Here is an 11,389-nt window from a genome sequence, read left to right on the forward strand (position 1 = left end):
AAAATCCTGAAACCGAGACAATAAGAGTATTTAAAATCAGGTTTCAACTTTGCTGGATGAAGCTGTTTTCTATTAAGACTTGGTATGAATAGCTCAAAAACCACTTAAAGGGAGTTCCAATTGACTTTTTGAAATTTCTTAGGAAATCTGATTCTCTATTTCAGAACAGGAGTGAGCGCTGGTCACATGACAGAAATTCCCTCACTACCGATTACTTAGTGAACTATATACTGCTATTTTTTGGGATGTCCAAATCTTAATTTTCAAAGCCCAGTGCCCTGGAAATTTCCCAGAAATCTCTTTAAAAAAATTAGCGTGTATCGATGCCCACTAGATTGGTGAATATAGACCACAATGCACTGAAGTCGAACTGTTTTTGCGAGAAAAAAAAACATGTTTGAATGTTATTTTTTTAATAAACTACCAACATTTTCATCAGAACACAGTGGAGTCACAAATAGACGTCCTTAAAATATTTGTATTGATTTGATTTTCACTTGGTGAAATTGGTGACGTCATAAGAAAACAAATGAAAAGTAGTGAGCATGGTGTCAGAATTTCTTTTAAATCTAGGGCACTAGATAGTCCTGCATTATATGTTTTTATAGTAGTTAGGGATTAGAGTGGGAATCTGGACACACCCCAGTGAGGGTCCATGGGCAACTCTTTGAGCTGCTGCCCTACTGTATAACAACAAGGGACTACAAATGTGATGGTCTCTAGCTGGGATCAAAAACAGGATTGTGTAGGGAGGGGTGACTAGTGTAAAACTCACTGCCAATCTCTTTCTGTACACAAAGTGAAAGCTACTTCACTGTGGCGACCATTAACGTTTTCTTCACCAGAATTCATTAAACAGTCTTAGTAAAATGCTCACACTTGTTAAAGCAAGTGACACCAACTCATTATTCCAGTCACGTTGATAGCACTAAGGTTTGTCTTCAAGTCCTTGACAAAAACTAGGGTTCCTGCAAGTTCCAAGATAAATTTAAGACTTTTTAATACCTTTTAAGGCCATACATCTCAGAAATTAAGACAAATTTTACCAACTATTTCCAGTTTTATTAATTTATTCCCAAGTTATGATCAAAACTGTAGCTTCATGTTTGTGGTCTGTGCCATGATGTTTTAGAGCTCTTCTTTTGCTTCTTTATTTAGCGTTTTGGTGCATAACAACTGGTTCGCTTTACATCATTTAATCAAAATAATCTTAGTTGAAAATTTTTGAATTTAGACATGAAATGTGAAACATAAAAGTTTCAAGCAGCACAATTTTTAAGGCTCAGATATCAAAATTCAAGACTTTTTTAAGGTACTTTTTTTCCAAATTTGTAAATGCAATACTTTTAAGACTTTTTCAGACTCCATGGAAACCCTGAAAACGACTTGATTCCATTCTGACTTCAGTAAATATCCCTGTTCTCTCAGGTGTTTGCCTTTTTTGACAGAGCTGAGTGTTTGCTTTGTAAATTCTGATCTGGCATCAAACGATTTAATCAGACGGAGTGAGCGGAGCTCTTTGCTCTCAAATGGAAAAAAAAGAAGAAGACTTTGAAACCTTAAAAAACAACCACAAAACAGGTTGTCACGGTGCTTCCATTCACCTTCTGATCTTTTATTTTTAAATCTGTCATCAGTCTACAAGAAGTGACTAATGTTCCACAGATTTCACACTTTCTTGTTTGAAAATATACATTTCAAAGGGGATTATGTGTTTGAGGATCTCCTGTTCTTTTCAGATGTGTGTTTGTGTGCACAGCCTCCCCACTGTGCACACAAACACACACCTGCGAGTACACGTCTCACAGGAAGCAGCAGCCGGCCTGACCTCGGCCGACATGCGTGCAGCTGACAGAGGCGCGGCGTGAGGGTCGAGCCCCCACACCAGCAGCGCCGCTCGAGTGTGAGTCTTTGTGCACAAACACAGATTGGTGAACAGATGGCAATCATGCTAAAGCTGCTTAACGCCACAACGTGAGAGCCGGCCAAATGCCCACTTTCAACGGAGAAAAACGTAAAGTTTTATTTACACTTCACACCCAACAAGCTGGCGTTCCCACCCACGGCTGACATGACAGGATCATCACCGTCTTTGATGGATGTCACACCCAGGAAGCTTATTAGCCACCTGTGTGGGACCCTCTTCATAGGGTGTTACCATCACCACACACACAGCTCCAGTTCAGAAGTCAGAAACAGTCACAGATGTCTCCATTCCTCCATCTGATAGATGCTTATTTTTACTTATGAGGGTAAGTTTCGCTGGTATTCCAGACAACTTCACTCTTCCTTCAACGTGTTACTCGGGTTAAAATGCCGCCTCTTTGTCAAAGCAAACTGTCAAAGCCGTGACACCAAAATTCTGCACCTCAGTGTTTGCTGTCAGGAGTATTATTAATAGCCCGCCTCTGCAATAATAAATCCCTCAGTTTCAGGAAGTCAGCACTCTGAGCAGTCATCCACCTCAAAGGAGCCAAACGTTCCAGCCTCAACTCTGAGGACATGGGGTTAGATCCACCGTCATCAGGAGATCGGTCCAGGAGAACCAGGAAACATTCCGCTCAGACAACAGAGCACCCTCTGAAGAAGATGGAGTGATGAAAATAGCACTGATTATAACTATCTGTACAGGTAGAAAAAGAACATGCAGTATTCTAAACTCCATGTAGTTTTTCAATACAACACAGAATTCTTTAAATATATATATTTTTTTATTTTCTTGTAAGCAAATACAACAATTTAACCCTTTAACAGTGGAGCTCCAGTGTTTATGTTCTTTTATTTACAGTAATTATTTAACTGTCAACAAGATGAATGTAATTCCAGTAGAAGGAGAAAAGCTAGCAATATGCTTAAACACTAGCTAAACTTCAAAATAGGTCAAAATTCCCCAGTAAACTAATTTGTCGAACAAAGCCTGTTGCTAAAATATAAGCTAAACTCGAAATTATCCTTATAAAACCCAGTAGATAACAAATTAGCCAAAAAAGTTGGCATGTTGCTAAAATATAAGCTAAACTTCATTTTTTTTTAAAATTCACTATAACATAGTCCATGAATACATTTTAAGGTTTGTTGCTAATCTACCTAAAATTGGAAGACTTTAGGATTCATTTCCTATGGGGCATATTTTGCTCAATATTTAAAAAAACTATAAAGTTTATGAATACCAAAAATACAAGCAATAATGTCCTGAACGAGCTGAACGTTTTGATTCCAAGATTGCTGAAATTGCGGCCTACTACGCACTCACACTATTAGATGACAAAAAAATCGTCCTAATAAGCAGCATTTTGGGCTAAAATCGTAACAAACTGCATTTTAACAGGAGTCATACCATGATTTTCTTAAGCCTTTCAGAGTGAACCATACCCGTGTATATGATCACATATTTCCTTTGGAGTTATTTTCCTACCCGGGAGTAAAACTATCCAATTCCTGAGGCTCCACCTGCCGCTGCGTGTGGGTGCCGCCCATTTGATGACGTCATCCTACACCTGTTTGAGCTGGGTTTTACTGATGCATTGTGGGAAACGGTTTCCTGACAGTTCTTGCACTTCGACGTGTTGTTGATCAGAAATGACTGGCGCTAAATGAAGGAAATCTGAGTATTTTGTACTCATTCTGGAAAGTAGTGAATCACTGATGTAAAAATAAACAATATTTCAAATCTTTCATGGTTATGTGTGTTATTGTTGACTTTAAAAGTTAAGTTTAATTTCAGTTTTATTTATTTGACAATAAATTCACCCAGCGGCTATTTTTAATCTGTTGTCTCCAGACAGATGTTAATAATTAATATTAAAGACATAATAGTAAAGATAATACTAAGGAGGAGAGCCATATTAAAGCTCAACTAAACGTTAAGGACAACCCCGACTTCCTGTCCTCGTAAAGTCTCGCTGCAGCTCAGTGCTCGCCTTCATCTCAGGCGCCTATCCCCGCCCCGCCCGATCTCACGACGATCCAGGCGAGGCAAAAGTCATCTCAAACACACCTAATGCTTCGACCTTTGAACTTAAACATTTGCTGTCTTATCAGTGAACTTATACGTGCAGATAAACGAGCAGTACTTCCATTGAGAGTGGAAGTTCCTCAAAATACATGTAGTTGTTGGATACGCATACAAAACCCACTGAACACTCACACATTCAGAGCATGTATTTGGAAGAACTCGCACCCAAAAACATCTTTAAACTCGTCCAAATCTTGATGTTTTACGAAAAATCCATATTTGGCTGAAATAATCATATCCAGGCGTCCAGGGTTTGATGGAGCATGAGACTTCCACCAGAGGAGAGAAGTTTGTCAGACAAAGGGAGAGCATCAGTTGAGGGTTTGAAGGGTGGTTTTATAGAGCAGATGGCTTAAGTAGCGGAACCAGCTCCCCACAAGAACTCAGCTGCACCAGAAGGAGGCATTCTGCCTTTGAATGAGCCTCAGCTGCACACAGCTGCAGCCATTCAGCGCCGAGCGACAGTCATCTGCAGCCGCCGTCATCTCTGCTCTGCAGCCTCTCCCACTTCAGTCCCAGGAAGAGCAGGGATGAGGAAGGGAACAGATCAACAGGAGAAACAGACTGGCCTTCCACAGATAAATACCAACATTTACCAAACTCACTGTACTGTCACTTCATAATGACTATTTCAAATGGTTTTCACTTGAACTCAATAAGCTATTGTTTATTCAAGAAATAATTTAATTGACAAGTGTGTCCCTCTTCTTATCTGTGCATTAGAGTCACCACAGAAAACCTGCAACAGTTCCTCACCAAGCTGTTTGTTCTTAAAGAGTAAATTGGCTTCTCCCAATTAACAGTCAATTAAAATACAACACAAGGAGATACGTTCTGAAAATACAGGAGATCAGCAGCAAGCCATTGCTAAAAATTGATAAAACAAGAGCTGAACAGAATGAGTGTTTTCTTAATCAACATAAAAATTAATTAAGAGATTCAAACCATTAGATAACCTTCAAACAACTTTAGCCTACTAGAAGCTTTTATTTCAGAGAATACATTCACCAAAGTAAATGTTCCAATGGGGATGCAAATAAAGAGAGAGAGGAAAAACTATTACCAAGAAGGAGGGTCTAAGGCACGGGTCAAAGTCAAGGCCCAGGGGCCGGATCCGGCCCTCCAGGTAATTCTATCCGGCCCTCCAGATCATTTTATTTTATTGTTATTAATGGCCCGATGTTATCTTACGCTCATTTCTAACTTGTATAATTTTGACAAAATATATTTTAATTTTATTATTACCAGAATAAATGTACAAACTTCCATGTCAGAAGTGCATAGAGAACACATTTTAGCCCTTTAACCCTTTCCAGTAAATTCTGAATCTGCTGGAATTATCGTGTTAACGGTTGGAAAGTTACAGTATGTTCCTGGTGACGCCCACAGGTGTTAAAGGGTTAAAGACAAATATTTATTTATTTTTAAAGAAAACTTTCATATTGACTTTGCATATCCCTCTGCCTTCAGAGAATGACTTCATCTTTTTTCACGTCTCTGTAAAACATTGGCTGCCTGCATATAACCTCATCCAGTAGACTGGAAAACACTTCAGTTCTGTTTATTTTCCCACATGACACTGTATAACAAACTACAAACAATCAACAATGTGTGTACAGTTCCCATAGTCGCTCATGTGGGAGCAGTAATCCCCAAAACAAGCTTGACCAGAACCAAAAAGAAAAACCCTAACAATGAAAAACGGGTTAATCCTGCTCATCCGGCTAGCCCTAAACTCTACAATTCACTCAGTTTGTCCAATAAAATGTTGTTATTTATTTTATTTTTTTGGTAATTTGAACTTCTTCAGATTTATAAAAAGTCCAAAGAATTTTTGAGCTGATGAAACACTCTAGTGAGAATTTAAACGTAACAGATTTAAAAAATCATCTTGTTCTAGATTTTTTAAATTATGTTTTTTTTTTTATTATTATTATTTTAAAAGTCTTCCTGAAAACGCTCCATGCGCATGCTCTTACAGTTTAAGATCTGAAAACAACCACTTAATCTATCTAACATTCTGGTGGGAAAGTCCCTGCATGTGTGTGATTTAGACGATTATTTTAATAGTCGACTAATCACTGATTATTTTTTCCGATTAGTCGACTAATCGGGTCATACGCAAACTGGAAGTAAAACACACATCTTAACCATCATTAGCTTTAAACTAACTAAAAACTAGATATATAGTATTACATGCACGCTAGTGTGAATGCTGTAATTTGACTGCTGAAGATGCTAGTGCTGATAGCTGAAGATGCTGAAATTGATTGAGTTAAAAACGCTAAAGCCGATAGTTGGAAACGCTAAAGCTGATAGCCAGCTAAAATTATGCCAAATTAGCCTAAAAACATGAAAAAAGCCTAAATTTGCCAAAATAGCTAGCATGCGGCTGCAATATTAGCTGAACTCCAAATTAGCCTAAAAAATGAAAAAAGCCTAAATTGGCCAAAACCCCTAGTATCCAGCTTAAATATGACCTAAAGTCCGAAATAGCCTAAAAAACAAAAAAAGCCTAAATTTGCCAAAATAGCTAGCATGCGGCTGAAATAATTTTTTCAAAACTGAAATAATTATAGCAAAACTCCAAAATAGTCTAAAAAAACGGCAAAAATCCTAAGTTAGCCAAAACAGCTAGCATGTAGCTGAAATATTAGCTAAACTCCATAATAGCGTAAAAAAATAATAAAATGCTAAAATATTACAAAAAACTAGCAGAATGCCATTATAACTTTCAACTTTACGACCCTTTGATTCCCTATAACATAAAGTAACGACTTATCGACTAATAAATTAGTCATCGACTATTTTAATGATCAATTTGTCAACTAATAGTAGTAGCCCAAGAGTGAATGCATGTTTACAACAAACAGATTTAGGACAAATGTAATTAAATATCTCAGAAACATTTCTCCATTAAACTATGCGTCAGATCCAGCAACAGTCTCAAATCATTATCGATGCAGCTTTGTGCATGCATTAACTGTAGCTCAAACTTTAGCGTGACCTGTTCAAGCAGATTTTCATGAAGAACAGAGAGGGCAGTGGTTATGTGATGCATGATTCTCTCTGCACTGCCGCCGACCCCGCAGGTACGAGCCGCCGCGTTACGGAGGGAAAATTACGACCGAGAGTAAAGCATTCGCTGAATTCCATGTCAGAGGAAGCGCAGGGGATTTACTGCTACATCAAAAAGATGGGCGGCCCGGTCCTGCATGCGGCTCGTGTGTGTTGCCGTAGTAAAGGGTGATTTGCTGGCTACACTCCTTTGCCACTTCGTCATCCATCAATCTCCTCGTGTCTCTTTCTGTAAATGTCACAAGCCTGACAAACGCAGGAATCGAAGGTAAAACTCACACAGCTCCACTGCGGCACACGTGCACGTCACTCAGAGGTCACTCATGCACAATGCAGGAGGCTGCACTGCATTTTCTTCAAATTATTCGCCTTACAGTGTGTAAATCTGTAGAGACCTGAGTCATTATAGCACATGGGTCCATTAAGACAATTAAGCACCTGTACAGGTACGACATGCATCCGTCCCACATATTTTGTGTGTGTTCACTATGACCTGGCACTAGCAGTATGCCCATAGGCTCACCCAGTGGTCTATGTTAGAGCTTAAAATGGGAAACTGTTAAGGCTGTCAGTTAAAATAAAGTTTTGTTTTTTTCCAAGAGATATATGGGAGACTTGTGGTTCCGGTTGAGGACTTCTGGTTCTGGATGTTGATGCCTAATAGTAAATATAGTCCAAAACCAGAACTAGATAAAGGTGGAGGTGGAGAGGTCAAACAAAGGTGGAATGAGAACTTGTTTAGCCAGTAGGATGCAAAGGAGGGAGAGGTTGATCTGAACAGGTGAGGCAGAGGGACAGAGATGGGAGGAGCTATGGCAGGTTAGAGCCATCACGGACAGGAGGGATGTAAAATGTTGACTAGTTCCATAAGTGTGATCAATGGAAGGAGAAGTTCCTGATGAATGAAGAAAATGATGGAGAGCACAGAGAAGAGGTGGAGCAGGAAGTAGCAAAGATCAGGAGGGAGGAAGTGAGGAAGGTTTTGGAGAGGTTACAGACAGATGGTCCTGTAGTGGTGCAGTTGCATAAAGAAGAACGACGACGATCAGAATCTGCTTTGTGTCTTTGTTGATCTAAGGAAATGATGTGACAGAATCCAGAGGGAGGAGCTGTGGTTTGTAAGAGGACGTCTGGAGTGATGGAGAAGAGCGGGTGAGTTGTTTAGGAGAGCAGGAAGACAGTATTGATGTGCTGTTGGTGTGACAGGAGAGTTCAAAGTGCAGGTGGGAGTGCACCAAGGATCCGCTTTGAGCTCCTTCTTATGTGCTGTGGTAATGGACAGACTGACAGATGAGGTTAGACTGGAATCTCTGATGTTTGTAGATGACACTGTGATCTGTAGTGACAGCAGGACGACTTTAAAGGGTGACTAAACCCTGAATCCAATTTTTGACAAATTAAAATAAACTTGTTTAATTCTTGAAAATATAGTCAAAACCCGTCTGTGTGCTGCCCCCTACGGGTTAAACAATATATTACATCCTAATTTTGTGATTGGTAAAACCATTTGAAGTCCCCCAAGACAATTTTTTATAAAAAAAACTTTCCCAGTAGTGTTTTAATTATGATTATTACGTTTTTTCTACCAAAATTCCACAAACTAAATGTCTTAAAAATACATTTTTATGTTGATCTGAAGCCTCTGTTTCCAAAATCTCCTCTGAGGGGGCGTGGCTTTTGGAGCCCCTTATCCCCCCGTCTGATTATGATAAATCTGTGTCTCATTAGTGTAAATCTTTACTGCTGCTACATAGAAATGTCCAGCAATAGGTGCGTTTCCATTAACTCTGAAATTTCACAAATTGGAATTTTGATTATAAATTCTCCAAATGGAAACATCACAATGCCATCTTCTCTTCTCCAGCACCTGAACTAGACACTAGGAACAGATGAGGGTTTAGTGCATGTGCAGCAGAGCTGTTGATGGAAAGAAGATCATTATTTCAAACTGTGTTTCTGCGACAGTTTGATTGACAGAGATTTAAAAGGAGAAATACTCGGAAATGCAAAAACAAAATGGTTCTTATTGGTTCTCTTTCATAAGAAAAATGCCACAGATACATGTTAAAAACTCAAAAAACAATATTTTTATCGGAGGGGACTTTAAGTCCGACATCATGATCTGCAGCTCCAGTAATGATAACAGTCCTGTTTCCCAGCTCCGCCCCTCTGATGGGATTTTCACATTTCGGCTGTGGGTGGAGTCAGCCTCCAACTTCACTGTTTGGTTACCCTTTAGGGGTGTAGTAGAAATGTGCCGTCTCCTTTACCATTAGCCCCATTCTCCCCCTTTAAATGGCCTTCAGAAGCGTCAGCACTCCCAGGATTTCATTAGATCTTGACATTTATCCACCATGACTGGTCAACTCTTATTCTTGGTTCTCTGCAAAACTTGGAGAAGATTTCAGGCTGTTGAAAAAACTTTTCTTACCATTACAAGTCCAAATGTTCCCAGAAATAAACACAAATAGCAAGAATGAGAGGCAATGGTTTATGGGTTAAAGATATTCAGAATTTTCTAAACAGTATTTTTTTAATTAATGTAAACGTGCTGCAGTTGAAATATGCATTTTTTGCACGCTGGAAAACAATTATTGCCAGGTCTGTACATGTAAGAAGCAGCTAACAACTTCTGCATGCGAAGTTTAACATCTGATACTTCTCCATAACCAAAGGGGAGTTCTAATGTCCCACTGAAGGCAGAGGGGAGTCCAGCGGGTCAAGTGATCCACAGTGAAGTAAAGGTTCTTATGAGTAGCTGAGCTGATAGAACCATTTCTGTTTCCTCATCAGTGCTGCTGCTGCATCCAGCAGTCTGTGTTCAGCTCTTCCCTCTCAGAGCAGGGCTGTTACATAAGGCGGCGGAGCTGCCCGCTTTATTTACGCTCCCGTGAGGATTAGGCAGGAGCGTGGACATGCGAACACCTGCGAGGTTCACTGGCTGTTCACACATGTGCACGCACAGGCTCACGCCGCGCCGCCGCGCAGTTGACAGCTTTCTTTTAAGCCTCCTCAGCGGAGAGCTAATCAAAGTGCAGGATTTTCTTTGTGGTGTTCGTGCAGAGGCAGCCACAGCAGGCCGCTGGGCTCCCACTGATAAATGCATGTGAAACCAGAGGCCAAGCTCCAGTTATAAAAAGATCACTTCAGTGTTTAAGCCCGTTCAGGTGATTGTTAAATTAAGTCAAAATGGGCCGTAACAAGGACGGCACTGAATCATATTCATCTTTGGAAGACTGTTCTCTAGCATGCTTTTCAAAGGGTTTCCAGAAATCAATTTTTACACCCACCACAAGGGGGCAGAGTTCTACAAAGTGGCAACATTCTGTCACAAAAACGACAAAAAAAATAATGTGTTTTTATAAAATACTATAGGACGACAGTGGCTGAATATAGTGCATTTGTGACTGGTTCAAATATATTTGGAGTTGAAACATGGGAAAAAGCTCAATGTATCTATAAAAAACATTTCATGAGCTGTAAATGCACAGTCTGAGTGTCCCCTCTCCCTTTCAGCAGCAGCAAATAGACAGCAATTGAAGAACGGAAAGTGACTGTAAAACTGCTGTTAAAAGCACTGCGTTTGAAAATGTGGCTGAACTTAATGTTTAGGTCAGTGAATCTAAAAAAAAAAGATAGGAGCGCCAGTGCAAACAGTTCTCCTAGAAGCCTGACCTGAATGACCTCTTTCATCCAAAGTAAATTATGGTCCACAGAAGATCAAGGAAGAAAAAGATCTGGTTATCAATTTAGAATCTTAAATTCAAGCACGCTTGGGTTCTGTGACATGACTACAGTACTGTTCCAAATAAGTCTCCCTCTGGATGGCTGATCAGTCGAGTGTTCAACAGCCAGGATTCTAGAGTCTTGTTTCCACTGAGCGGTCCGGTCTGGTCCGATAAGGAGCCGTACAGTATAGACCAGTTAATCCTGGCGAGCGTTTCCACTCAGTTAAGCCGCGCTTCCACTGGGTAGTTTGTTTCCACGGTGCATGCGTGGTATAGACTGATATCATGCCGCTAGCTCACCTTGTATCACATCATCACCAAGGACAGCAAAGAGCGTTTGCAGTTCCAATCTAAGACCAGGCTTTGCTGTTGTTTGCAGGCATTTTCAATATAGGCTTGCGACCAAAGGAGTACACAGGAAACCATAAAAACCCAAATGCTCACAAACGTTAGCTTCAATGAACGCTATATTGGCACTTTCTAATTTTGTCATCACTGTCTGCCAATCAATACGTGGCTAAAAAGTCTCCGCCCCAACCGTTCTGTTCCACTTTTCTACGGCCTTACA

General features: G+C 40.0%; 1 protein-coding gene across 17 annotated transcripts in view; it reads right to left on the reverse strand.

The window, feature by feature from the left end:
- caska (calcium/calmodulin-dependent serine protein kinase a) overlaps window positions 1-11,389 on the reverse strand; it is a 136,334-nt gene that overhangs the window by 86,364 nt on the left and 38,581 nt on the right. The window lies entirely within an intron of this gene.

This window comes from Oryzias melastigma, linkage group LG21 (genome assembly GCF_002922805.2).
Source record: "Oryzias melastigma strain HK-1 linkage group LG21, ASM292280v2, whole genome shotgun sequence".
In the NCBI taxonomy this organism is placed as follows: Eukaryota; Metazoa; Chordata; class Actinopteri; order Beloniformes; family Adrianichthyidae; genus Oryzias; species Oryzias melastigma.